The sequence below is a fragment of the Plectropomus leopardus genome, chromosome 21, assembly GCF_026936395.1.
Source record: "Plectropomus leopardus strain MGB_pleo_1.0 chromosome 21, ASM2693639v1, whole genome shotgun sequence".
NCBI classification, from domain to species: domain Eukaryota; kingdom Metazoa; phylum Chordata; class Actinopteri; order Perciformes; family Serranidae; genus Plectropomus; species Plectropomus leopardus.
Window position 1 is genome coordinate 18,521,443 of NC_142196.1, and position 24,960 is coordinate 18,546,402.

Here is a 24,960-nt window from a genome sequence, read left to right on the forward strand (position 1 = left end):
GCTGACATATGTCTTTGCGCCCAACTGTAACTTCCTCTTTACTCTCTCCTTTAAAGAAGAAGGGTGGTAGAGGGGGGCTCCTTGCACTCATGGTAACACCCAACACTTCTCTAATTAATTCTCCACTGGTATTGGATTGGTTTTATTTCAATCACCAACTTTCCTGTTTTCAGCCCAACACACCCAGATTCCTGTGATTAAAGCTAATTAAGAAATACTTTAGTGTTGGTTTTAGTTAACACATAAAACACCACTCTATTGTCATTCAAGTAATATCAGCTCAGACAACAGCAAATATTTCAGATGTTTCAGGAAGGCGAATTATTTGTATGATAACAAACCAACTGTTGGAGTAATTACAGGAAGAGGGGCTGTTTTGGGGCAACTTCAGCTCTCATCACACAGACAGTGTGGCACAGGTGCTCTGAAGTGAGGATAGATATGCCAGCCTTTGGTGTGGCTTTAGTCTCGTTAAACCTCACTCTGGCTGACCTCCAGTCTGGTGTTGTTCAGTCTGTGCCAGGCGTGTGGCACCACAACCAGGGCAGGTGAGACTTCCTGCCGCTCACTGAGACCATGAACATCAAGTCTTGGCCAAAAGATGGTTTATACACTTGGCACGCTGCCGTGTAACACCGACCAAGATACTCTGCTACCGATGATGGATTTCAGTCCACTGAATTCCCTTTGATTTTTGCTGAATGTCATTAAGATGTATTTACTGGACACATTTCAGCAGTAGTTTCTGCAGAGGTGCTGTTCAAACACAGAGCTGACAGCAGTTGTGGTGCCCTGAGGGACACCGGAGGCGCTGTCTGGCCCCAGGTCAGAGTCTTGATTCAGGTGTCACAGCTCTGAGATAAAAACCTCGCATGCCACATAAATGCCTCAAAAACAACAGTGACAGGAAGAAGGTGAGGTAGCAAGAGTCCAGAGGAGCCTCAGTCCTCAGACCCAAAAAAGGATGGGATTATAATAACTATTATTGTGATGATTATAGAGACTTTAAGGGGTTCTTTGTAAACGAACCAAGTGACAAAATGTGATGCTAAGTGAGATGAATAATGCAGAGATTGTGATGAATAATGCAGCCTAAAGAGCAAGGTGCGCTGATGTGACAGACTGGATTTGAACTTGAGTTTCTCCTGCAGAGGAAACCAACCATCTATCAAGACCTGGGGCAAACAGCATTTGCAAACATTATGCTTCATTGTTTGGTTTTGGCCACCTCCAGTGCCAGATGGGTGGAGTTTCCAACTAAAGGCAGTTGAAATCACATCAGACTATTTAGACAATTAATCAAAATAACTCAGGTCAATCTAGCAGGTCAACTTTTGATTAAGACCTTATCTTGATTCTGTCTAAAAACCCTTTAACATTTGAAAACAAACTTGTAATAGCAGCTTATTGTTGTTCTTGACTGATCTCCTCTGTTCAGGGTGAATGCATCCTGGGATGTAAACACACTGGACTGGCCACCAGGCTATCATAGGGTTAACACACAGACAAGAATGATATATATTCACACAGCTATGGACAATTTAGAGTTTTACTTCAACTTCAAAGTAGTCATTTTCAGTTTGCCAAATAAGGTTTAAAAGTATTTTATTAGCCCAACAGCTAAACCACATAGGTGCACATAATGCTGAAATTTAGAGGCCCTGACACACCAAGGCACATCAGCCATTTTTGTTATCATACAGATGATGTGAGGCTGCGCTACGTTCGCCCTTCGTCACCACTAGTTCTGCACCATAAAGCCGATAGCCAATGATGATAAAAGTGTCTGGAGCCCTAGCTTTTCGAGGGTGTCCTGCACCATTGACGCAAGTCCTTTGTTTCTTTTCAACATTGGATTGTGTTGTTAATGTGCTACCATGCTAACTAGTGTCATGAATCTGTCCTTTCGGTCTTCTGGTTTCCCTTTTTAATAATGAATACATGCTGCATTCAAATGCAGCATGTATTCATCACTTTACAGTGATCACAAGAGACCGTATGAATGCCCCCTTTTGTGGTATTCAGAACCTCAAAAGTGGAAAGTTTCTGTGAACTTTAGGTTCACAATTTCTTTTACTACGACTTCCCATCCTGTAAACACGATCTCAAAAGTTCAATTTGTGCACAGTAACAGACAACTGCTGCCTGCTGGTGTTGAGAATTATTTCCTCTCAAGCAGACACAGAATGTACGTTCTGGTTTCGCCATTGGCTGTAGTCTTTGCTGTGTTGTTGGATGCAACTTTTTGGCCGAGACACAGGCGATGCAACAGCTGGCCTTTGTTGCCACTAGTTCTTGAATGTTTTAGGTTTAGTGTGTCCAGGCCTTAAAATAGCATACGCAAACTCAAAGTTTTCACCTGATGACAACATAATCCACACTTTCTGGAAACCTCTCTGTTGTAAAAGCCACCTAAACATTACAAAAAGGCATTTACTAAATGTTCATCTTCCATTCTGTTACTGTTTTTGTTTTTTGCTTTTTTTTACTTTGACCTTGGGTCTGTGTACGAAGGTGACACAGCAAAAAAGGAGCTGATTTTATGAAACAATTCTGCAGGGATTGAGGCCGTTACACAATTCATATTAAGCAGCCTGTTGCATGTGACGGCTAATCCAGCGCAAAGCGTGAAAATAGCCAATGAGTCATCAGTTTGGGCTCCTTCTTTGTCACATCAAAACCTGTGCCCCCCCTTCCAAAAACACACAGTCCTCAAACATACCCTCTATCCAGCCTGAGACGTCTACATTACTCTCTTTCTTTAAAAAGCTACCTCTTCAGCCTGACATTCAAAGGAATTAAGAGATATGCTTCAAATCAGACTAAATCCACACCCATGTTTGATTTCTCGTGCCACAGTCTCGATCAAGCACGAGCGAGATGCAACTAGAAGTGGTTGAGTGGAGTTTTACCAGTGTAAGTCCCCCCAATTACTGCTTTAAAGCCTCCTCCTGTCTGAATGTTTTGTAACATTGTTAGACGGATTAGAACTACAGAATAATCACGCACAAACATATAAGTAGTGTCAGGCTTTCTGTGTTGTTTTCCTTTGCTGCAAATAGGGTTTCCTTTCTTCCAGCCCAACAGAAAGCCAGCCTTACCACAACTCATTGTGGTTTTCTCTTGCAGGTGGGGTCCTCATTCAAACTTATATCCCGTTCTGAACTTTTGACAAACACTTTATAGCACGGACACGTTGCCGTCTATCCCGCGAACATGTGTACTCTTTTGTCAGCATAATAAAGTTTGAATAATCTTCCTCTAAATGGTTTATCTAAGCCGCACGCAGCAAGTATTATGAAGAAGTAAAGAGTCAAAAATCAGATGAACAGATTCAGGTGCCCTGAGGCCTCTCTGTCAAGCACAATGGAAATTTCACAATACAGTATCTGGAATCACAGCCCTCAGCGTGCCCCGGAGTCTGTAAAGGCATTTTATTTGCACTCTCCAGCCGCTCCCAATACTTAAACATTAAACGCCAAGGCTAGACAGGCAAAACCACTTTGAACTGCAGTGCAGGGTGAACTCAGTGGGAGGGGAAGGAGGTGAGTGAGTGGAGAGCGGGGGGCTGGTGTGTGTGTGCGATACTCCACCAGGTGAGTCAGCGCTGGCCGCCGTGCAACACCATCGCAGTCTTAGGCAACGGTGACGGAGAAGGGATGGGCTGAGGGGCTCTTTGACATGTGCATGTGGCTGTTTACTCTCAGACACAACTGAATTGAAAGTTTCTTAGTAGACTCTGTAAAGAACATCTAAATAAGTTGTTGTGTCTGCTACAAAGTACTAGAAGTTTCTTTAATTTACTATTACAGCCAGAATTAGTTAGCTTAGCATAAATACTGGAAACAGCTTGAAACAGATTGTCTGACTGTCTGAAATTTTGTTGTCTTACTGAAGTTGCCAGACAACCAGTTGAGACTCCAGGAAGTCACTTGTCTGGGTCCAGACCTTTGAATCCATCCACTCCACTAAGTTGACTGATTCCTCTGGCATAGTGACATGAAACAGCGTTTTTCTGGTCACACCATATTGTCTTGGAGTAATAATAACAATGACAACTGCTATAGACAAAATAAACGTTGTTCTTAAGGCAGTTCTAAATCGATATGTCCTCTCAATATCCCCCAACATTATAGTGTGTGTTACTTCGCTTCACTGCACTCATAAAACCCCAGCAAAACAAGTATGTTGGCATAGCTATGCATCAGTGTGAATGTAAAATGGCCTTAGATCCAGGCAGATATATTGCTAGTGATTGATTGGTAAAATTGAATGACCCTTCCCCGAAAGAAATGGATTAGAGTGGACGCAATGTCAGACTGAAGATGTGTTAGTGTTCTGATGTTTCTGATTTGTATAATTTTCACACTTTTTTGTGGCTGATATCAGTTTGCTTTCATCCGTAACTGTTCTGGCAGTTTCTGAGGAGAAATGGTAAAGAGTGTATCATTGAAAATTTGTTTTATCTGAACCCTAAAATGTTATTTTGTTGAAGAGATACTAAGTTTGAGGATTCAAAAAAGAGGAAAGAAAGAATGGTCAAATGGTGTGTTGACGCCGAGTTATCTAAACTTTTAGTGTGTAACATGAGCCCAAAAACAGTGGACTTCCCATGTTGCACTTCTATAGCGTCTTTCATTCCCTTTTTGTGTTATATAAATGACCACTTGTTTCAATCTTCATGCTACAAATTTATAACAGTTCGATGGCATTAGCAGGATTATATTGTCAGAATTTAGAGAGCTTCCCTCAGAGCCCCAAAAGTCATTGTTGTCACAGGTTAACGAGTGCTCCGCATTTCGAGTAAACTGAACTTAATGCATAAAATTGGTCAAGCGCCTCTTAAAAACAGCCAAGAAAAATATTGTTGCACAGTTGTCAGACGATGTTGGCAATGAACATTTCTGAAAACCTGGACATTGCATTTGTTCATTTCATACGGCTCACATCAACGTTTCTAAAGTGATGTAGTATATGACCACTGTTTGAGACAGACAAGCAACAAAAATGATTGTGATTTAACAAGTCTTTGCCTTGTTACCAGCTGCTTTTAGGCACTAAACATGGGTGGTTTTTAGTGACTTGTTGCTGTTCTTCCACCAGGGAAAGTTGTTTTGCAGAGACATCGTTGAATTTCCTGCCAGCATAGTGGCACATAAAGCTTTTTTTTTTTTTTTTTTTACCAAACATTGCTGCTTTTCCAGTGGGGAATGTTTCCCCGAAACCGAGATCTTTTCCTAACGATAACCAACCAGCAACAAACCAGTGTTTTTCAGGCGAGATTATTGAATTATCTTATAATTTTAGTTTCATTTTATTCACACTAAAGAGCGGCAAACTTTAGTCCGATATATTGTTACAGTCTCACCCTATAGAGGTAGAATTAAAGTACCACTTGGAAAAACGTGTTGATCAACAAGAAGGAAACAGTTTTCATCATAATACCTGTAGTGACTCAAAGACATAATGTTGTGAAACAGTCTACAACTGACTGATGTAGCAACTTAATCAGCAAATAAACTTCTTAGTGATGAGCAATCTGCTTCAACATGATCTTCTTAGCATTTGCTTTCATTAAAGTAACGACACTGATTGTATCTCTCTAATGAGCCCTGAGTGCTTTAAGTTTGTGCCATTTCACCCCTGGCTACAAAAATGGAGGCTATAATTCGCTTATGAGTAAAATGAGGTGTAGGAACACAACAAACAGCAGCAAAGCTTAATCACACCCCGTTAGCAGGCTACCACACTACCCATGCAAACCACACTAACCACCCGAGTGTCTGGTAGTCTGTTATGATCTGCTAACATGCTGCTCAGGCATTCCTCTCCTCAATCAGCTCTTTCTCATCTGCCTTAATGACATCTGCAAAACATTGTGTCTGTCATCGATCTGACACTCAGCTGTTTATTCGTTCAGTTAGCTTGTTAAATACACATTGCTCACATATTTCACATTTCCACAGTAAGTATTTTTTTTCGGATCTCTAGACGTCATTTCCTGTGCTCTGGCATTACATTTTAATTTTAACACATTTCATGTTGATTTGCTGCAAGATATCCCATTTATCAAAAAGAGGAAGTACAGGCACATTTGTGGTGTCACACTTTGTGTTAAATCAAAGTTGATAGTGATCATTTCCACAGCAACTTATGTCCTTCCCGTTCTATGCGTTCATTCAAACTTTACTAATCCAGGAAACTGCTGTCACTGATTAAAGTTATTGCCTTGAAGGAACAAGGAAGCTAAACAAAAGTGACACTCCCTCATATCTAATCATGAGTTGTTGCTTTGGATGGACAAAGATTTTTGTCAGCTGGATATTTAATGACGTTTCAAAGTGAAAGCGGCGATTAATTTTGTGTTGATTACTGCAGCCTGCATAATAATCAATACACTTTGTGGGTAAGAAACGATAGAGATGAGAAACACAGCCATATAACTGTTTTCCTCTGGCATACTGTACATATTGTGTCTGTTGATTGTACCTAATTTGTGGATTATTCACATCCAGCTACACAAATCAAATGTTATTTTGAAAATGTGCCTGGCTTTGCTGATTAAAGGAGTACTTCCCCTGCAAAATAATAATTTGTGTATCAGTTACTTACCCCATGTTACCTTGAATTTGTGTTGTTTTTCTGTTATGCGTCTATAGTGTTCAGAAATCTAGAAGAGGCAAACATTCTTTATGAATAGAAGTAAACAGGGTCCGTGTTTAACAACAACAAAACTATAAAATAATCTGTTTTCAAACTCGCACATCTCCCAAACACATGCATTTTCACTATTTTCACATTGCAACATAAAATACTTCCACCAACAAGTAGCATGCCCCTAGCAAGCCTGGACACATGAGTGCATTTGAGTGCTGCTTTAACAGAGTTCAAACGCCTGCTTGTGCCCAGATTTGCTTGTCGGCCATACAAAAGACTGTTTGTACTGACGTGTTTTATATCATACATTTTTTGACAATGTATGTGTTTTGGAAGCACTAAGCATACGACTGGATAAACGAGACTTGGATTATACTGCACGAGTTTCGTGAGAGTTGGGACGAGTGTGTTTTTAAATGCAGATCCTGTATACTTCAGTTCATAAGAATTCTGTGTTTGAGGTGGATGCATGCAAGAAAAGCAAAGTTTTCTTTATGAATTCAAGGTGACAATAAAAGTTGAATTAGCAATCACCAAGCCTATGGCTAGCATAACAAAATGATGCATTCTTTATTTTTGAACCAAGCTGTCAGACATTTACATCTTCAGCATTTCATTGTAGTTTGCATTCTGTTAAGATGCAGGATAAGAGAGCATCTGTATGAACATAGGTGTAGATTTACCACCACAAATAAAAACATAAATACTGAAGAATAGATACAAATAGGTGTATAAAAATGTACCCAAAGGCAGGAAGTTAAGTGTTTGGTGCTCAGAATTTTCTGGCAAAGAGCCCTCCTAAACCCCAATTTTATATGAGTAATCCCCAATGTTGAAATTACACCTGTGTCCTTGTGTAGGATAATAACAAGAGTCGTGCACACTGGAGAGATAAAGTTCAATCTCTTAAGACCTTCCCAAAAATATAGAAGACCCTTCCCTTATAAAAAACGAAAAAAAAAGATAACCTTCCCCTTTTTTTTCCTCCCCACTAATGATTTTTGTACTGTTCCTTATCTATGTGAAAGCAAAAGTGATGTATCAATTGAGCTTCAGTCCAAACAGCAGAGGGAAATGGCACACACTTATCCTGTCAGCACGCTCCAAAATCAATTCATGTGATCAGAGTGTAACAGACAGAAAGTGACTCCTGCAGCTGTAGTAATTCACACGAGCAGCAAAACGTCAAAACATGTCAAAATGTGCAAACTGACAAACACTCGACTGCCTCCGAGTGGGAAACTTTGTGGATGTATGCGAGTGTGCATATGAGAGGGCACGTGCATGTACGACTGTAGCAGTGGGAATAACAGGCCAACAGGAGTTAATGAGGCGAGTGACTGACGGAGCAGCCTGCCTGTGTCAACAGAGTATGGAAGTCAGTCTGGTAGAGAGCTAAGTGTCTGAGAGAGCCCAGGTGAGGAGAGGGAGTGAGTCGGGAGCCAGCGTTGATGGGAAATGTCAAACGCTGCTCCGGAGGACGAGTCTGATTAGCACCCAGACTGCACTGCACCTCTCACTTGCACCTTGGCGATGACCCCTGCCTCTCACACACCTTCCTCCACTGACGCCCTGAATAACAAAATCCACCTCAAGACATCTTCATTTTTTTTAACAAGCAGAAACTCCCTGAGAGACTTTAAACACTTCAAATCCCTTTATGACAGCTTTATAAAAAGCTGCCAAACTATCAGCCACTTGGCTCTCATACCTGTTTTTATGATTTGTTTAGCCAGCGTGGCAGTGTGGGGTTAATTGTCTTACGTGGCTTCTGTGTCTGTCCACTGAGAGAAAATGTGGGGTCTTGACCTGCATTAAAACTCCTTTGATGTCTGATTAGTAACAGATTAAACTGACAGATGGACAAGAGAAGGACAGATAGATAGATAGATGAAGACAGATGCAGACATCATAACAGACTTGTGGCATCACTTTTGGGTGTATCCATTTGCAAAACAGACTCACACCTCCTACCACACGACTTATAATGACCTCATAAAAGGGGTAACTGTCTCTCTCTCCTTGGATGGGGCAATATAGCAATATATTATGATACCTCTTTTCGTTTGGTAGATTAAGATGTTGGATGATCAACACTGATGTCACACGTCTGACTTGTATTTAGCCAGGGATGTGGATCATAATCAGCATCAGAAATACTTAATTGATCCCCAGGGTGAAATTGTGGTTCGTTATAGTCGCTCTGATGCCAGCATAGAGAATTATTGCAAGTAGAGATAAGTACAAGCACAAGTGTATGAAAATATGAATCTAAAAATAGAAATACAGTAAGAGTAAACAATTAGCACAGTATGTAAATATTTTTACAAAATTAAGTGCGTATAGTATGCTGAATATGTGAGTATGTGAGAAATACAGTAATAGACAATGAGCACTAATATGTGAATACTTAAATTATGATATGGATCATGTGCTGAGTGTGTAAAGTGTGTAAAGATTCAAATATGTGTGCAAAACTAGAACAATGAACAACAAAAGTGGCATAAGCAAAAATTACAATAAGAATATATCAGTATATACAATGTGTAGCCTACATTCAAGAGTTGGAATATTGCACATTTTAATAATTGCACAGATGATTGCTGTGTTGAAATATTGCACATAGTATTGCAGTTAAGACAGTGATAGAAAGAATTATTGCATCATAAAAACCACATTGCACATTTTAAGTTTAAAAATATGTATTATGTGACGAACCTGGGAGACACTAGGAGGCATTTAGTTATACCACGCCAAACAATTGATTTTTTTGATATTTTAAGTTTGCCTGTGTACTTGCGGTGTGATACAGAGTTGGATCAAACCTGTTCCCCCATAGGTCAGAGAAACAGAACATGATCAAAGGAGACAAACAAGAAGATATCCTGGTCTAGGGTTGCGTCAAAAACTCCACTAAAATAAACAACAAAACATGTCATTTATCCATGTCCTTTAGAGCTACACATAGAGGAGTTTTCTGCTCTGATGCCCCCTATCAGCAGGACGATGTCATTTGCCTTTTTTTAATGCTCAAAAACGACATTGTTGGTTACAGTTAATATTTTGTTAAGGTTAGGTAAACATCTTAGTTTGTGTATATATGACTGCTTTGTTGAAGACGTCAGCTGTCATTTTTGTTGCAACTAACTTTTATTGCATTGTGTATGACCCCCCACTTTTTATATTTGCTTGTGTTTTGTGTCTTTGCAGTATGTTTCTGTATGCGAAGTAACTTTGGAGAGAGCATTTCTCAATTTTATTTGTTAAATGACATTTTTGTCAAAGAAGTATTTGGTTGTATTTTCTTGCACCGGCACTAATTTATTTTATGGCTTCTTGGGGGCAACATGATAAGCTATAAACACAATATTGGCGTATTATTATTATTGGCGACCTCCACTGGCCATTTTAAAAAATAAGGCTAGCAGTGACTCTTCTTTTAGCTCTGTTTTTGGTCTCCGCCAACTCCTGTGGGAAATATCTGGCCCTTCAGTTTCTAAATCCTCCTCTATGTTCATGAGCTCGCATCGCGAACATTGTCTGTCTGCCTTCTGTTGCTGGGCACAGTGCTTTAAGCTTTTTTTGCTGAAAAAATCGAGTGATAATTTCCCATGTATTTGTCATTACAAGTGATCCCTTTCACATTACATGTAATCATTTGATTCATTCTTAATGTAAAACATATTAATTGTTGCAGCTTCAAGTAGCAGTGTGTAATATCATAATATATATAATTACATGATTGTCATTTTTCTTAGTCTTTATGTACAAATTGAAGCCGGTTACATTCTTTCATGTTTCACCAGGGTTCACACAGTCCAGAGAGTCGACTGCTTCTTTTTCTCGATGCGTCTGTGTACAGCTCGGTAAGCCGGGACTAATCCCATCCTGCCACTGCAAATAAAACCCCAAGAACTAAATACATTTCAACACCACAAACAAGAAACTGGAACATTGCTTTAGGTGGGATATATGGAGAAAAAGGGGCTGCATGGGCATGTCAGAACAAGTCCCAAACATCATATTACTTTGTGTTATCAGAGCAGGTCAGACTTTAAGGTTAGCCCAACAGTCAGCCTGGATGTTGTATCAATCGGTCTAAGGTCTAAAAGGAGAAAGAAGCCTGTGTCTGGCTGCTATTGGAGTGAGTGAACTTCTCCCCACTTCCTGTCTGCAGGTGGGAAACTCCTCATCCTTTATCTTTACTGCCTGAGAGAACGGCTGGCCCGTCAGGAGCAGAGGGGAGGAGTTTAGAGGTTGAAAGTTTTTTCTCCTGTGCTACTTCAGGGTGGAGAGGTTTATAAAAGGCTTAGATCACAGGTGAGGGGATCACAGAGGAGACTGTGCAGGTGTTTGAGGAGTGTACTGAAGGCTGTTTTAGTGCCGTGTACATAATGAACATAATATCATATCGTACATTATCTTTCTGCTTTGTGAAGACGTGCTCTATCTGCAGATCAAAAGCACAGGAAATGGACTTGCTCTGAGTGGGGCTGATGGTTACACCTTGCAGTTCAGCCAATCTCACAGAGATTATCTCGCTCAAGCCTCTTATTATTTAATAGTAGCACAGATTGATTATTGTTTAGTGCTGCTCAAATTGATGTTTATGCTTTCTTCTGGCAGAAAAGGTGTTTTCCCACCTTAGATCCTCTTGAGTAACCTCACCTCACACCACTTCTCATAAGAAAATTCTACATTATAGGATATTTTTCAGTAGCTTCGAGCTTTTTTGCCTCTTTTTATGTGTTTTTGTTCAGTTTAGACCCTATATTATCTCACCAAACTATCAGAGGCCGGCTTCCACCGCAGAGTTTTTGGGAAGGTCGGGGCCGGTGTGAGACTTCGCCACATCCTCCGCTTGCGTAGCTCCCTGAAAACTGACAGGACGGTGTGTAAAAGCTCACCCACTCGCTACATTGTCGAGTAAGCTGCCTAAAAGACTGGACCTGGGCACTCAAAAATGTGTTGAATTTACTAACCGGAATGCTTTTTCTGCAAATACAGAAAGTCAGAGACACAGAGAGAAGGGTTCTTGTCCAAACAGGCAATGAGACTTATTAAGAATTGTGTTTAAATGACAGTAAAAGCTCAACAATTGCTTGTTTTTCTGTCATAATATTGTTTATGTGAATTGTCAGAAGACAACGAACATCCAAAAACCATTAGGACACTTATAAGACCTGCATAAAAGGTGGTAAAACTGAGCTGCATTCAGCTTGTTGACTGGTGTTTTCCCTGTCAGTGTGTTTGTCTGGCTGGGTGTCTGGGTCAGGGTTGAAACAACGTGCAGTGTGACGCATAGCAGGCCGATATAGGAAGCAACGCTGCAGATAGATCAGATCTGGCCTCATGGCATTGGTCATGACCTGTTGGACATCTGTGGTCATTTATGCCCTGTGATGTGGATCATGAAGCACCTTGACATCCTCCTGAAATCATTAAAATGACATATGTTTTAGTCTAAAATCTTGGCTATTTTCAGTCTTATCTTATTGTACTTTGTACTTCAGGCTTTGGCTGTAAAAGCCATAAAACATAAATTACATCTTCCTTTATCAGATCATTCTGCATGTAAATTATTTAACAGGAGTTATCAGTTACACAACAAATTAGCATGCTTTGTAGATAGAATTTACAGTCTTTAATTCAATCAATCTCCAAAACATGAATTTTTCTCGGAAAAAGAAAGTTGTTTTTGCATCTGAATGACTTAAATTCATCTAATATAATTGCATTTTTTTAAACTTGAAAAGTACACAGGGTCCTAAAAGTAATGAAAGTCACAAAAGTTACAATTAAAACTTGAAAATCAACAAAACCTGGAGTCAGACAGCTTTCGCACAACAGCAGTGAATAATAATAACATGGAGGTCAGCGCTGTTCTGATCCCTAAGCTATGTTAAGAGCCTTATTTTGCATTGAAAAGACATTTATGGCACTAATGTAAAAGTAGCAAGTGAATAAAAGTGGAGGTAATGGAGGTGGATCGATCTGCAGAGGAAGTTTGCATAAAATCATCTTCTGATAGTCCTGTCATTGTTGAAAAGGTGGTTGTTAACAGCTTCGAGACAGACTTTTAGAGAGGCGACTGCCGCAGTGCTTAAAGCACTTAAAGAGCAGCGAGTGCATCAAAGAAAAAAAGAATAAGAGTGAAAAAGGAGGAAGTGAACAACTTTAATGAGGGTATGATCAGTGTGCAGCCGCCGTTCTTGTCGTGTAGCGAGCAAGGAAGCTGGCAGGGCTGGAATATAGACTTCTCCCCTGCTGCTCGCCATAATTTCCTCCCATAAGAGCACCTTACCTCACTTTTACACCTATATATCACTGCACCTGAAAGAGGGAGAAAGAAAGTGGAATCATCACTAGAAAAGAGAAGCTGTAGGCAAAAAAACCAAGAGAATAGACAATAACAATATATAGAAGCATTGCATTTTCTTAGTGTGCCTGTTATAAAGAACATTAGATCATCATTTTTCACACTTCTTTCACACAGTTTCACAGAGCAAAGTCTTGTTTTTCCTCATGAATGTGGAGGATCAGTGTGTGTGAGAGGATCAACAGATGATTTGGGGGCCAATAGGGGGCACTGGGGGCCTAATCCACAAGTTTGGGAGCAAGCAGTATAGTTGCAGCACCACTACACATGCCTTTCTTTATACTTCCCAACTGTTACACTGAACCTACTTTGAACGCAGAAAGATGAAAACTTCACGACTCTTGTATCATTTGTGGAGAATAATCTGGGGCAAGGCGGCCTTCTGCAATCAATCTTGTGCACTCGGTAAGACCGCGGACATGACTGCTGCTGTATGAACCATCATCAACGAGCCAGTGATGTCTAATCAGTGCTTGATTGGCACCCTGGGTAGAAACGGCCTGTAAATCACTCAGATGTGAAGTGCTGTTTCAAGGGCTCAGTTAGCTCTCTGTAAGAATAGATGCTGCTGGGATCACATGCATTTAACACTGTTCATTTTTCTACATATATGCACTGCACACAAGTGTAGACTTTGGAGGGGAAGCAGAGGACACTTCCCCCTCAGTATTTAAAATATGTGCATCTAACCCCTCAAATAAAAACATTAAAGTAGCAGAGGATTTTCATTTTGACAAAATAAGAGATATTTAACCAGGGGTGTAGCAAAAAATTTTGGGCCCTTTGCATAAGCAATCTTTGTGCCCCCCACCCCCCACCTTCCCTCCCTTGATCCATGTGGGTTTTTTTCTTTTCTTTTTTCCACAGTCCATTTGCTTTCTTTTTCGTCCCTTTCTTTTGTTTTTTTGGGACTCCGATTTCTCTTTCTTGGGGAAATGACATGACAGCGTTGGTTCTCCAACAGCATAAGCAGTCAGTCCCTTGACTGTAGCTGCGTTCAGAGACAAATCCAAATGCAGGGGTGGAGTGAGAGGGGACATCCCTTTTCCACCAAAGTAGCTCTGGTTCTTGAACCAGTTCCATTCAGGATTTTTGGAACCTTGTTGCTATCTAGTGAACAAGACCGAGTGGCAGATTGCACTGATTACCTGCAAATTTTTTTGCTTTTTAACCAAAAAAACAAGCTTGAACCAACCACTGCGCGCTGTTTTAGTTCAGCGATTTCTTACTGTCCTCTCTGTCCTGCCTGTAGGATAAGACACACCCACTGATGTCATCACACTGTGTGCTTCAGGTTAAGAAAAACCTGCTGTTTTTTTTGTTCCAGCTGAGAACCAACTTTTTGAGTTCTGAATCCATTTATTTTTGGCAGAAATGCCCCAAAATTAGGTGATGGTACCAAAACAGAACCCATTCCTGTACCATGTTGGTGGGAAAACGTTGAGAGAGCTTTTATTAGTTTTTTTTCCTCAATACAAAGTTCAGCTCCTTAAACAATTTGTTCAGCCAATCATAATTAAGTAATGGCACAAATTACTTAGAAATGAAAAATTGCGAACAAAACCAAACTTCATTCACTTTTCTAGGGCCTCACCATCCATTGGTGCCTGGGTAATCAGTCCCACTTTCCCCCCACTACTACACCCCTGTATTTATAAAAATTCATCAGAATGCAGGAAATTGTTTGTTGCTTAAAATTTTCTACGCCTTTGGCACTGCGTATGCAGTTTTACCATTTATTTGAAAGAAAATCTGCTCATTATCACACCGTATTCAACAACTTTGAGAAGCCTCCCCACTAATTATAACTCTACTCTGCATCCATGATGTATTCGCTGCATGGAATTATGATAAAGCGCATTGTTGTCACCAATTATCCTGCACAGAGAGACTGACCTGCTCTCCTTCTCCATGAGCTGTGGTTACCAATGGAAACAGTGCAAGGCTAACATTTACCCTCACTCCTTTGTGTGATGTATTGCAGTAAGAAAAAAGATTAACAAAGCACAGTAGCATACTGTGTGTGTATGAGAGAGAGAGAGAGAGAGAGAGAGATGAGGCTCTGCAGAGACTGAACTTTCCCAACTAATGTACCTTGCGAGTCTGGCGGTGACAAAGATAAATTAGCCAAAGAAAGAGCGGGGGACGCTTCAACAGCAACCGACCCTCCGACACCAATTAGCAGATTGATTACGCGCCTGAGAGAAGCGGACGCTTGTCAATCAGCGCCACACAAGGGAAGCGACAGGAAGGAGCTGGCATGGATGTACCTGGAATGTTAAAGGAACAAGAGGCTGCTCCAGGGGATCCATAGAGAGGCACTGATCCATAGGACTGTGTAGCGCTCAACACTGACACACTGAAACAGCAAAGGTGCAAATACCACTATGCCACATGGAAGCCCGAATACCTTCACAGGCTGCAAATACCTGTATAACTGGAGGCACACAGGGCCTGTTGTGATGGCTGGTCATGCACCCGGCTTCCTGTACTTTATGATCTGAGTGGATTACTGCAAACAGTAATTGTGCAAAAGGAGGTCTTTTGTGTGTGCACGTGTGTGTGCATGCATAGATTATTTGCACACATGTATATTCTTGTTCTGCTCATGCACACACACACACACATGCAGGCATATACATCCCCATGTTATCCATCAAGACCCAAGGGGCTGGGCAGTGCTGTCCTCTGGATGGTGACAGTTTTGTTCGCCTTCATTTAGCAAGGACACACCAGCAAGGACATAAAGTAAATAAACGCCAGCCGCTAAATTTAGTGCTGCCTGACACATGCAGAAAGCAAAAGAAGAGAGAGTTTGTTTTAGCTCTGATGCAAGAAGACTGCTGCTGTTTGATGAGGTTCAAACCAAGTTACCTGTCAATAGCAGCAATATCAAGAAGCGCTGCAGCTCAGCTTGATATATAATATTACATATGGAAACACACACACAGGCGAGTCAACCGTTAAAGTCCAGACAGCTCAATCCTCTTCAATGGGGCAGTTAAACTTGGAGAAGATAAGGGCACAATTAGATTTGGCTGAAGGAGGAAAGACCATTAGGTCCTGATTCTCTGCCTCCCCTCAGAATATATGGTCCACAGTCACTCTTAAAAGGATGAGACGATGACATCACCTCCATATTCAGAATACCTACTGCATGAAAGAATGAAAAAAAGGAGAGGAAACAGAAACCAATTTGTTAGATTAAACATTTCTCATGCAGCCGCATGATTTAGAAGGTCTGCTGACCGCAGTCGCACAAGGTTTTACCTCCCCTAAGACACAGCATTCTGTCAATCTGGCCCAGCCAGAATTTCTAATTATAGGCTGCAGACGCAAGAAGGTCAAAAGCTTATTAAAAGTCAAGATTAAAATTCCCAATGCATATTATAAGCTACCTCCTCCCCTGACTAGCAATTATTTGCTAACTCATGCCAGCGGTGAGCAATATTTCTCAGGAGGAACATGTTACATATGAGGTGAATGTGTGTCTGTGGGGGGATAATAGTGTGACAAATGAGAGTGCTGATAGGTGTTTGAATTTGCTGACATCTGGTTACACCTTTGTACCCCCTGATCTCTAAGTCAGAAAAAATGACAGTAGGCCTATAGGTGAAAGAAATTATTTAGCTATTTTCTTGTTTTTTTTGTGGTTTGTCCTCATCTAGTCACAGATGAAGCTTTCCTCCTAAGGAGTAAATCATTCACCCTCTTTATTTGTTTTCATATGTAAGGTTGGCACTGCTTGCAGCCTGCAAGGCAATAGTATATGAATGTTAATATTGGCATTGTAGTCTATGAGTTTAGGAAAAACTGAAAACATCTTTAAAAAAATCTCAAATCTTGATTTTAAGTTTAATATTCAAACCACTCAAAAGTTTCCTACTAAAACATTTAAATTTCTTTTTTTGTTAAAATCTTAATGACTAAATGAGCAACAATCAAACTTCATTAACAGTCAAAACAATAAATCAGCCTTGCAACTTTCATCAACTTTTGATTCAGATGCTGCGAAACTCTGGTTTTGTATGGTGGCTGACAAGGGCAAACTTCCTATAACAGCCCAAAACGTTGCCATAAGAAGAAACATGCTGCATCTTAAGAAACAATGCCAATTCAAAATTACATATGACAGTCCAAAACAAAAACAACGGAAGCATGCTATGGATTTAAAAAAAAAAAGTGCTGTAGAAAGCTCAAACAAATGCAAAAACTGAAAAAAACGCTGCAAATACAGAAATTATGCAAATAAAAAAAAAACAGGTATAAATGCAAAAGAAAGACGCTGCAGAGTCAACACAATGGAAGTACTCCAAGCCTCTAGAGGGAGCTACATAAATCTGTTGCTCTTCCATAATATTGTAAAAGACTACGGTCAAATGTAAAAAAAGAATACATACCTTTTAATTTTGCCTCTGAAATCCACTTTTCTTCCCAAAAACAAACATACTTTTGTTTGGTCTCTTTCTCTCTCTCTCGGGGTAATTTTTCTGTTGCATGTGTTTTCTGAGTTTGTGTGTTTTTGATTTTGTATTGTTTCTGTATTTGCAGCGTGTTTGTTGTTATGTAGCCAATTTGTTTTGGATTTTCAAGTGTTTCTGATTTGGTATTGTTCCTGATGCTGCAGCACATTTCTCCTAATAGGAACGTTTTGGGCTGTTGCAGTGCTTTTGCCTTTCTCTGACACTGTTTATCGGTGCACAGAAATTCATATGACATCATCTTTTCCAAACTAAGCCCCGCCCTCAAACCTATGACAAAAGCTCAAAAGACCCACAACCATAGAAAAATGTCTTGTGTCAAAGTTTGACCACAAAAATAACTTTTGTACATGGAGGATCCCATTTCGTAAACAAGAAGCTGATTGAGAAAACATGTTTTCAGGGTATTTAAAGCATAATTCGGTTGTATTACAATAAATTATTACCATTTGCCTGCGTTTTCTTTTCCAAATAAGTTTAGCTAACAGAAATTTCTGTGAAATCCAGGGAGGGGTGTTGCCAGATCACAACAATTAACATGGAAAAAAAAGGAAGAAACGATGGCTGAAACTATCAAAAAACTGTTGTAATGAACCTGAATAATCCCACATCTTCTGTCCTACAAGGACTTTTTACATGATAAAACAAGTTAACCAGCTACTGCGGTGAAAAAGAAGCTCTTGAACAGCTGTAATGACGTAAAGTTTAAAGGTAGCAGAAGGAATTTTGATTCAAGGCAAATCTCATTTGAAATGGGCAATGAAAAAGAAACTTGTGAAGACCTTCCTTTGTGAGTTCATATAAATATATATATATATATAAATGCCATATTAATATAGTTTTCGAAGTCTTTGCTTGCAGTTTGTCTGAAAGTCTAACCCTGGAGTAGCATGTTTTTGCACCAAGGAAGCAGCCTCCCAGTGTCAAGCGGGGTCATCATAATAAACATCTTTCTCCTTCTTTCTGCTTTACTCACCGTCTTTAAAGAATCCCCCAAAAGATGTGCGGACAGATGCCTCAGTGGACCAGCTAAGCTGTTGCTAGCAGACATGGTCTGTTATGAACCAAGGCCATCTCAGTCAACAGGATCGATCTAACTCGGAAAAAAAGTCTCTCCCCCCTTTTTTTTTTCTTCTCTGGAAAGCTCCCAGCGACATCTAATCACCTCGCTGCTCCGGTATAGATCCGAGTTCACTTTCCATTATAGAGCCTGAATCATAATTGAAAAATTGATTACAGAATAATGACATGACACTTGTTTAATCAACTGACTCTGAGCCAGGCAAATAAACTTCCACGTGGGCATGCACACACTTTCTGGTGTGCGGATAATGAAAGCTGCAAGGTGAAAAGCACTTTATCAAATGAATGGCTGAAGCGCTGCAGACCATAGTTATTATCAGTCCAGGCTGGAGGCTGAGACTCCTGTGAAGACCTGGATGCAGCTCAGAGTAATCTCTAACTGGATTTAATTGCTAGGTGGAGAACGGGTGAGGGGGAGGGGGAGAGATGATTGGGGGGGATTGCCATATTTATGAAAGTAAACGTGATACCTCACTTCCATGCTGCCTCCTCACATGTGGTTTCACAATCTCAGGTCATCTTCCCTGCATCTGCTCCTCATGAAGGCAACTGCTGGGGAATAAAGTATTAATTATGGCTGTGTGGTTGTTGAATGGTGTCTAGGGGTATCAGCGTGGCAGCACATTTTGAGCTTTGCCCTTCATAATTCCTGTATGTTTGAGCTCAGACGCAGGACCGGGCATGTTTACAGTCTGCATTGATGCATTCAGGGTCTTGAGAAAAACCCTGAAGAAAGCCATACATCTGTATTCATGTATTCGTAATATAACAATGACCCTCTCTGTGGCTCCAGAAGGGGATAACACAAGCTATGTGACATCCACACGGTGATCAATTTACTGCGCCAGACAAACATCATCTCTGTATGTTCCTCTGTGATAAAAACGGTCACTTGATATTTCGTGGTTGTCCACATTGCATCATTTATGGCACCTGCAAGGTAAAAACACCCTGCAGCTCACCACAGTTTTGTACATTTCCATTACGGTAATTTTCAAGTCCCAGTTTTTGTTCTGAATTTCCGGGTAGAACTTATCATCTGCAGACTTAACCATACATTGGATTGCCTTGTTTTTAAGTTTTAATTTTAATCTCCTTTTGATGTGTTCTTCCACGGAGGAGAGGGAGCTTAATGCACAGGTATCAGTAGGAATTACAGGAGGGCTCCTGCACACTGTCAGCCACACTTTCTTGTGGCTTACTAAGTAGAGCTGGCTGCTGTCGAAGATGAAGGGCCACTGTGAAGTTTTACATAGATGATCATGCCTGATTTTTTTATGTTCTCTGCTCCAACCTTTGAACACAGGATGTGTTTCAGAGTCGAGTAATTAACTCGGGGCACGGCCATTTTCATCCACAGTCTGTCAAAAAGGCTCAGACGGAAAGTTCCCAAATAATGAAAATGGAAGATCAATACTTTGCAATATTACGTTCCCCGGCTGCATTATTCTTAATGTGTGTGTGGCTCAGTTGCAGTGATTACTTAAATTGTGTAATGAGGTCATCGAAGCAAACTTAATTCAAGCCAAGTTCTAAAACCGTTTTTTTGCTTGGCTCATAATTCAGAAATGCCTCGGTTGAACCCATTGCTCCGCCTTTGCCAAAGAGGAAAGTATATTAAGGATTATAAATTGCAGAAAAACTAAATGACAGAGCACTTTTTGCAATGGAGTAAGTCTGAGTTCGCGGCTGCGTGTGTTTTTGTTTATGTGAGAAATATTCTTCTGAGAATCCACTTATTGGTGTCATTTTAATGTCTTGTCTGTGTCATGGCAGTAAAGTGGGATTTCAGAGCGTCCATCACCTTTTCATTTCCTGCGAGATGCATAAAAGTGGATTAAAGCAGGTGACAGACAGGAACTAGAGTCGGGACGTTGTGTGGAGTCACAGGCTGCTTTTCCCCTCCTGTTCTCCTCTCGTACACCTCTGATGCACAAGTTGTTCCTTTTTGTAGTTTGGTTAAAAACGCTTCTCTGAAGCTGAAGAGAACATTTTAATAAACCCAAACCTAATTTAACAACTTTCTCTGACACAGGCCACCCAAAGGTTTTTCTATTTCTCTCTATCTTGACATTTAATGATATGTAAAAGAACCAAACACATTTGTCACTCCTCAGTTTAGTATTAAACCGTGGTAATGTAATGTAAGCTGCTTTAATTCTACACCAACTTCTACGAGTTTTAATTCTGCAGTGTACAGTGGTATACAAACAGTGTCATTAAACTATCAGTATGATATTATGTGTAAAATGTACTGGCTTTGATAAAATACCCATTTTTCCTCTCACCTGTAGAGCTATTTATCAGTCTAGATTGTTTTGATGTGAGCTGCTGAGTTTTGAAGGCATCAGACGCCTGCCTTCTTTCCAATAAAATGGAATGAGTTGGGACTTAGCTTGTGGTGCTCAAAGTGCAAAAAAAACAAAAAAGAAGAAAAAAAACAACAACTCAACAGTAATTTCTCTTTCCAGAAACATGACCCTATTATTCAAGATCATCTGCAGACCATGTTATGAGCTATTTTATGTAGGAACTATTTTCTCTGTACTAAACAACACTTGCCAACTGTATCACCATGCTAAAGGAGGTGTGCACATACTTGTAAGCTCAGCTGAGAAGGACGCCATTAATGTTCGCAACTTTTGCTGTTACAAGCATGAGCCTGTCCATGAGTAGATGCACGCTTCCCTCTGTGTGGTGATACGGTTGGCTGGTGTTGTTTGGTAGAAAGAAAGTAGTTCACACATGAAACTGCTCACAACAAGGTCTGCAGATTTCTGGAAAGAGACATTGCTGTGGAGTTTTTCGAATGTAATTTTGGCGCCGTGAGCACCACAAGCCCAGTGTCATCTAATTCCATTATATTTGGAGAGAAGGCAGACATATCTACGGCTGATATCTCCAACACTCTTCAACTCAAGCCAACAATCTAAATGTATAAATAACACTACAGGTAAGAGAAAAAACATATTTTTTTGATTTTGGGGTGAAATATCCCTTTAAGGCATTGGTAAAACTGGACATGAATGCAGCTTTAATCCTTATTTCTCTGCATATTTAATCTTTGTGCACAAATGTTGCTCTGAAAGGAAAATAATGCAGAATTTGCAAAATTCACACTGCATCACGAATAGAGCATATCATAGCACGTGAAGTCCTAGATTGATTAGAAATCACTGAAACAAAAGAGCATTTCATAACTGATAAAGATAGCACTCAAAAAGATGTTGTACTCGTATGATGATGCACAATGGGCCAACAATCCTGAACTGGTCAGTATCTGCATATTTCTGCTCCTTATCTGACACTTTATTGGCTAAAACAATCAAGACAAAACTCAAATTTAGCAGAAGTGGACATACTTAAAGCTGCATGCATACTTATCATAGGAATCTAATCTAAACTGGTCAGAAAACTGATCCTCCACTGAACAGGCACTAATTATCTCTGCACATGATTGACTGCTGCTTTATCAGTTCATTGAGCTAACAAGAGGACCTAAGCCACTAATATGATTCAGTGTTTTTTTCTGTGCCTTAACTGAGAGAAATTGAGATACAGTATGATCATTGTGACATCCTCCCATTTTCAAACTCCGTTTCTCAGTGCCAGCGTTGATCAAAGGCTGCGCTCTAGACGAAGCGCTTCACTTAAAAGTAATAAATTTGTCAGGAGGAAAAGCAGACGACATCTCAGTCGGTGTCAGTTTATTAGAGCGTGACAGATGAAGTTATGACTCTGCTTGTATGAGCTGTCAAGTGAGCTAAAACCTTTGCATTAGCAACAGTTTACCTGCTGCTGTAATATGTACAACATGAAATGAGGTTCACTCTCAGCTATAAATGTGAATAATCACAAACAGAAAAGCAAAAACGTGAAGGAACATCTGAGCTGTAACACATGCAGACATGCTGTTTCTATGTTCACTGCTAGCAAGATTTACAGCTAACTTCTGTAGTACTTTGGCTGTTTAGTGCAAATAAACAGACTAGAGAAACTGTCGGCCTCTGATGAACCCTGAACCTCACTTTGAAAAAAATGCTGTCTTCTAGAAAAAACTTTCATCTCAATTAGGCTTATATTTTGATAACAAAGCATGATCGCTGCCAGGATTATGTTCACAGACAGTGTTTTATTGAGTGAAGGAAGTGCTGTATTTTTGCATCATTAGTCGCACGCATGGTTAGTGTTTAGGCAACAAAAGCACAATGGTTAAAGTTTGGAAAAAAATCTCTTTTTTAGTAAACAATTTCCTTGTTACAAAAAAAAATTCAGAAGTAACATTCAATGGCATTTTGTGAAGGCAGCTATATGCTGCGCTAAAAGTGAAGTCCCTAAACATGACTATTAAAATGCTTAATAATGCTTAATTTGCCACAAGCACATATTGTACAGAAACAAAAGAAACACAGTTTCAGCAAAGTTTTTACTGATACATTCAAAACCAACATTTTGTGACTTGGCAAATGTATTAATTAAGACGTTTCCTGATTATGTACAAATATAATTTGTAGGCGACAGGCTTGCTGTGTAATTTGCAGACTGGTAGACTGAGCAGATTTTCCGGCTGCCGACGCTTTTCAGCTGCAGCGATGCCTCCAGTGTCGGTGCAGCCCGAGCATCTCTGCCTCACCGGCAGTGTGGGGTATCAATGATGTAATGCTCATCCAGAGACAAATACAGATATATGATATTACATCATCGGTACCAAACCTGGGTAGAAAGCGCACACACACACTCACACACGTGCATACTGTACACAACCGCACACCCACCCACACACACACACACACACACACACACACACATAGGATAATTAAGCTTTTGCTGCTCAGCCTCTATTGTTGATATTCAGCAGCCTTTCAGAACTTTTGAATGTGGTGCTAATTTGGCAACGACGGTGCCTTTTTATCATTTAGCAGATGCTTTTCAATCATGTGTGATGCTGTGGGGGAAAATGAGTATCTCAGGATAGTCTAGAGGAGTTTGGTAAGTTGGTGGATTTTGGGGGGAAATGAGGAAGCTTTCAATGTGTCTACACTCGGGGTGGGAATGACAAGACCAGGGTGCAGGAAGGAGCAATTATATCCCCTGAAGAGTTGTTTGACAGTTTTATAGTGCAACATCTATTTTCCTCTATCCTCCATATCGACATCTGTCGGGGGAAAAGAGTGCCATTAGTTCCTCTTAAACACATCTCAATAATTAATGTTATGCTTTGGAAAATCACTGAATATGGTGGATAGAAATGTTGTAGTTGGGCCATTGTTTTCACACTGGTCTGAAGAGAGTATCAGCCTCTATTTTCATAACACGCTTAAGGGTATTAAATGTTCTTGACGTGTTCTTACACGTTTAAAATGAGACGCTGACAAAGATAAATGCTACTTATGACATGTGTAAATCATTTAAAAAGCTTTCAGCGCTCAAATGTCTCAGGTGCTCAGATGATGTGGTAAAGTCTGTTTTTTTTTAAAAAAAACTGACAACAAATAGAAAAAAGATCAATAAGATAGGATTTCTTAGGAAAAATTCACAATGAGATATTTTACATCAGTAGCAGGTATTTTTTATTCCTGCAGGCGTAAGCCTGGAAGTGATCATGCATTTGGTCGTGTGTGTGCTCGTAGGTGTGTGAGTGTGTATCTGTCTGCAGACAATCTTGCAAACTACTGGACCAGTCAGCCTAATATTTTGTGTGCACATTTATGACTGTATGCTCAAGAACTCCTAATGATTGCGGCAACTGACGGCTGATTTCTCACTCCTCTTCGCCAGTTGGTAGAAGCTGCACATATTTTCCAAAAATAAGCATGGCTACAAACTCCAAGCATCGTTGGCCCTTGTCGGCCTTTCTTCTGCCCGATTCAGTATATTGATTAAGGCATCAGTGGAACCTGATTGGAGCCTGTCAGTGAATGAAAAAACTGTGACTGGCTGCTCAGCCAAGCACATGTGTGAGAAATGGAAGCGGGGGCGTAAACAAACAGCTAAAATAAAGAGGGAGGAAGGTTGAAAAACACTTCATATATGAGGTAGGATTGTTTTTCTCAAACCTTTGAGCTCTTTAGCAGAAAGGTTTCCTTATGGGTTGTGTTGTTGTTCACTGGCGCACAGTCAATCTGCTTTGCTCTTTAAATATTGGGTTGTGTTGGTAACATGCTAACTGGCTAACTAGCGTCATAGCAGTCTTCTGGTTTCCTGTTTTGAATGACTACTACAGATGACCGCCGTCTGCTGGTATAAAAGGATGTTTCCTCTCACACAGGCGCAGAACAAACCTGCTTGCTGGCTTCTCAGTCTCTAGTTCTCGGATGTCAGCTTGGCATGTCGTGGTCTTTACTGTCTGTTGCAGGCCAC